We start from the raw sequence: 5610 nt of genomic DNA, 5'->3' as shown, positions 1-5610 counted from the left end.
ATATATATATATACATATATATATGCTTGTCCAGATCTAAATGCCAATAAGAATAACAAAAAATTTAAATCTTTAGTATCCATGAAACTCACAAAGTCTGATAGATTTACTTTCATATTTGGTCACAAATAAAATGTCATTCTATTAATAAATTGTAAAAGCATATTAAAAGTTCCATATATTTCTCTTTTCAATATCTGAGTTCAGACTTTGTTAAAAATTCCATAAAAATATTTTATATGTCCTGAATTAGTGATACAATAATTTTTAGATAAAGATTTTTAGGAAATTAGTGATTATATAATTTTTAGATAAAGATACTTAGGACATACACATGTTCATATCTTATACTAAATAGACTCGTGCCCAGAGCATGTAAAGTGAGAATAGCAGCTGACCCTGACTTGATGTTTGAAGGAATTTCAAAACAGAGAAACATTCAGGGATTTGTGGTAAGAATACAATGAGCTGATTTCTATTAAAATCAGTAGAACTTCAAATAAATAAGTAAATCAGTAGAACTTCTGGAAATAATAGGTACTTAAAAAAACAGTTGGAAAAGGGAGACAATGAAATGGAAATTTGAAAATTTTTAAGTAGTTTTAGTTTCATTATAATATAACCTCAATTTCTATCATTCACATTGGTCTCACATACATGAGAGTGGAAGACACTATAAGTATTCCTGAGTCAAACATAACTTAATATTTGAGTCATGAGCAACATGATTTAGTAACTGTGTACTTATGGTACCATTTGCATTAGTTAGAATGAAGCACAAAGGGAGAAAAAAAAGTCAGAAGTGTCTCAACCAAGACACAGTTGTTCCTATTTCTGTTTCAAGAGAGTGGATAGCCAAATATTCTGGGTCTGACACTTGAAAATTCCTAGCTTTGTGAAGTCATTTAGCATTCTTGGATTTCTTTCACTTGCTATTCAAGTTATTTTCAAAAGTGTGGTTCTTATTCTCTTTGTTTTAATAGACTTGCCACTGGTTCTACTTCTCACTCCATCCAGAGAGAAATGTGTTCTGATTCTGGAAAACTTGTGATACAGATATTAGATGGTTGGCATATTGAGGGCAGTCAATAATTTGGCATTTCCTTTTTAATTGTTATGCCATCTTATTCTAGAATTACTTAATCTAAAGTCTTCATTTGCTACTGTATCTTTCCTCAAAATGAGAACTTACCTTATAGAGAGGCACAGCATGATGTCAGCTGCTTGGAATTAAGGAAAACACCAAGAAGCGGCTTCTTTCTTAAAATATCCCACCACATAAATTTCCACATTAACTATGATGCAAAACTTCCAGATGTTACTGTTTCTCTGTAATGAGTGCATGTAATCACTCACTTAACTAGTATAATCTGTGCTACAAAAATGTTTGGTCTATAGCTATTTAGGATTAATAGTCTAAGAATTTGAAAGAAAATGAGCATTTAAGGTTTACTGTTGAGGATCTTTTTCCGGTTCATAAGAATAATGTCAGGGCATTCACATGCTTGTGTGACATGTGCCTTCCTTAAATCCTGTTATGCACTTGGCACAATATCCATCTGATTTAAAAAAATAATTATTGTAAGATACTCTCCTTGTTGACTTTATTGGCATTATTATTTAATCAATACCATCCAATAACTTGATACTTTATTTTCATGATCTGAATTTCTGGAATTTTCAATTTTTTCACCATTGTGCATAATGGTATTTTGAACAAATGCTGTTACAATCTATTTTTTTAAAGAAGGTTATCAGATGGCACTTAAACTAAGTTTCTAAGAGGACAATGCTATTTTGGGGAGAGGTTTTTAGAAGTAGTCTTCAAAATGTTACTTTTTTTTAAAAAATTGAATCACCATAAGATACAGAGCCAAAAAGCTGATGAAGGTCTGATTTCAGTCATAATGTTCCAACTGATTGAAGAAATTATGATACATTGACACACTGGAATACTGTGTAGCTCTTAGGAAAAATAAAGTTATGAAATTTTCTTATAAATGAATGGACATGAAAAATATTATGCTGAGTGAAATGAGTCAGAAGAAGAGAGTCGTACATAGAATGATTGGACTCATTTGTGAAATATGAAAAGGAAACATAATATGAGACTAATACCCAAGGACAGTAGCATCAGAGACCAAGACAATTGGTCCACGGTTAGAAGCTTACCACATAATATTATGTTTAATTTTGGCTACTTAGCATGAAGTAGAAAAGGAATGATGCTGAAAAGCTTAGAAACCCCCTCATTGTTTTTTCACTGGAATAATGGAGATTTTGGGAAGAAAATACAAGATTCCTTTCAGATTTATCCTTTGATGAATAATGGGTTCTAGAAAGTTGACCCCTACGCTAAATGTGTGTGCATGTGTGATCTTTGCAAACTTGGTAGTAAAAATGTTCTGATATCAATTAAGATTCTGTACCAAATAATGATGTGTTTGTGAGTCGAAGTTGGGGGAGTAGAAAGGAACAAATTCTACACCATAATAAAATTGAATACAATTCAATTCAATAGATCTTGATACCACCTATCCAGAAAAAGCACCAGACTCCCTCGTTAAGGAGGGAGTCTGCCTTCTCCTATTCTAGTCGCTAGAGATAACATGTCTTCCTTCAGTTTGGTTAATTTTCTAATCAAAATTAATCAGAGTGGTTCACAGAACTCTGAAAATTCTTTTGCTTCTGATATTACCAGTTTATGACAAAGGTTATAGCTCAAGAACAGCTAGATGGAAGAGATACTTATAATAAGGGATAGGGAGAGGGTGCCAGACTTTCAAGACTGCCAGTGTTCCACTCCCCAATCTTTCTTAATCCCCATATGTTCACCAACCCCAAAGCTCTGGAAGTCCTTCCCCATCATGGTATTTGATGGAGGCATTTCATCACTGTCATCACTGTCATCCCATTGTTCATCAATTTACTCGAGCCATCACCAGTAACACTTCCATTCCAGCCAGCCCTGAGATTTTAGCAGCCTCTTCTTACTGTCTTTTCCAAATGATTGGAGGCTTTTTAAGGGTCAGGGGAATGAGACCTGTTGATGCCACTGGTTTGGGCATATGGAATATGCCACGGGGAGCTTGCCAGGATCTGCCTGTGTGGGCGGGATAGTCTCAGTAGCTTGTCGGGCTCTCTGAGAGGCATATATTTATATATTTTTCTCTATGATTTGTTGCATACTGCCTGGACCCCATAAAATATGGTGTGGCAATTATGGAAAATGGGTACAAGGTGTCCTGTTGTGTCATGTGGCTGCTTAGCATCCGGAAACTGGCCTGGAGCTTGGCAGCGGTTGGGTAGTGTAGGTCTGCCGGGGCTGGGTCCATTGGGGTGGGGAGAGCTCTTACCCGCCCCTCTGGGATGCCCCGAGTGAGAACAGCCTGGTGCAGAGTCCCAGGTATTTCATGGAAACACAACTAATTATTAACTGTTTCCTTCCTTATTTCCTACTCTGGAGAATGGGGATGGGATTGAAAATGCCAAACTTCTTCCTGGTGACCAGTCACATCTGAGAGCTCACACAGAATTTCCTCAACAGAGTACAAATTGTTCCTAGTGTTATTACCACTTAGTCTGTTTTGGAGCTCTGTGCCATGAACTAAGGGCAGAAACCAATATATGATATTTTTTCTATTCCTATTATGGGCAGATAAAATGTATAGTGATTTTTCTAAAATGTATTTCACCAAGCTCCCGGAAGAAAACAAAGCAGAGTCTCCTACCCCGTGCCTGACTGTCCTCACCAGGGCCCGACAGCTGAAGACCTCCGGGACCCAACCAAAGTCATGCTGAGACCACTCTCCACATCCTTGGATGAGCCTCACGCATAAAGGAACCGGCAGAGGAACCCAGCTGTGCAGGACCCAGGGCTGAGATCTCCAAGCCTGCATGGTTTGGGACTGGATCTTCCAGTAGCTAGAGAGTTACACCCACCAACTGCCGTGTAACCCCAACAACGGCCAGGATCCAGAGATTATCACACCAAGCTCCCGGAGAGAACAAAGCAGAGTCTCTTACCCCATGCCTGACTGTCCTCACCAGGGCCCAGCAGTTGAAGACCTCCAGAACCACCCACAACCATGCTGAGACCATTCTCCACACACATGAATGTACCAGCAGAGGAACAAAGGCATGCTGGTCCCGGGGCTGAGATCTCCAAGCCTGCTTGGATCGGGGCTGAGCATCTTCCACCCAGATCCTCCATCTTCCAGTAGGCAGGGGTCACACCCACCAACTGCCCCCCAGCGCCGTGTAATCCCATCAACGGCCAAGACCCAGAGACTATAAAACCCAGTTCCTAGAAGCATGCGGCCACGATCGCCTTATTATCTCTCTCATTCTTGCTTTTGACAACCTGGCAGGCCACCGAATGTAACCTGCCCATATGGCAGAGTCTGGCAAACTCCCTGTGGCGTACCCAATATGCCAAATACCAGTAACAATGATGGGTCTCATCCTCCTAACCCTGAAAGAGCCTTGAATGTGACACGTTTTAGAGTCTCAAGGCTAGGACGGAGGAGACGTCACTGGTGCCTACTCGAGGCAATTGATGAACAGGATGGTCGTGATTGTGATCGTATTTCCTATGCAGAGTCTCCTGCCCTCGCGTCTGGCTGTTTTATTATCTAGTTCTTACTCTGTAGAGTCTGATAGGCTACCGAGGGTATTCTGCCCACACCGCAGAGTCTGGCAAACTCCCCGTGGCTTGTTTGATATGTCAAAGCCCAGTAATAATGATGAGCCTCATTCTCCTGACCTTGAAAGAGCCTCAAATGTGGCACTTTCTAAAATCTCAGGGCTAGGATGAAGGAGACGTTACTGGTGCCTGCTAAAGGAAATTGATGCACAACAGGATGACAGTGATACATGATACAGTATTTCCTATTATTGCTGAAAACACATGACTAATTTTTGCTTGCATTTTATATTATGAATTATGCCTTAACATATATTTTTGAATCATTATTCTTACTGGCTGGTAAGATATATTAAGAATAATCAAGACTATTATATACAATGAGTCTTCTCTTTCATTAATTTTTATTTGTCCCTTAATTTAATTAATAATTAATTTATTATTCTTTAAGGGGAGTGGAGGTTTATCCACATAGGTTTTGCTCAGGATTCAGACCTGCCTCTGTGCTCAGAAATAATTCCTGGTGGTGTTCAGGGCACAATATGCAGTATATGGGGTTGAGCCAGGAATTGGTTATGTATAAGGATACTACCTTAGCCATCACACTATCTCTCTCTCACCCCAAGGATTAATTTAAAAAACAAATACATGAGAAACAGCATAATTCATCTCATATTTAGAGACATACCACTATTGTCAAAATTTCACTAACATACATATTTTAAAATGTTTTGAAGTAATAGCTATTGCTTTTCTTTCATGATTCCCTGTGCATTTTATTATGCCCACAAACTAGAAGATAGGATAACTGTCTATTATTATGTTTTATTAGTGGGCTGCAGTGATAGCACAGCGGTAGGGCATTTGCCTTGCGTGCAGCCAGCCTGGACGAGCTGGGTTTGATTCCTCCACCCCTCTCGGAGAGCCCTGCAAGCTGCCAAGAGTATCTCGCCCAAATGGCAAAG

At 39.1% G+C, this 5610-nt stretch overlaps 1 non-coding gene across 1 annotated transcript; it reads left to right on the top strand.

Moving 5' to 3' along the window:
- The first annotated feature begins 1461 nt into the window (after positions 1-1461).
- On the top strand, positions 1462-1565 carry LOC130038460 (small nucleolar RNA U13). Its single transcript, XR_008794698.1, has one exon. It is a non-coding gene; the product is annotated as a small nucleolar RNA U13 (small nucleolar RNA).
- The last annotated feature ends 4045 nt before the right edge of the window (positions 1566-5610 follow it).

Source organism: Sorex fumeus, unplaced genomic scaffold, assembly GCF_029834395.1.
Source record: "Sorex fumeus unplaced genomic scaffold, SorFum_2.1 ptg000006l, whole genome shotgun sequence".
NCBI lineage: Eukaryota > Metazoa > Chordata > Mammalia > Eulipotyphla > Soricidae > Sorex > Sorex fumeus.
The sequence above is the reverse complement of the archived record's forward strand: the minus strand, read 5'-3'. Positions and strand labels throughout refer to the sequence as shown.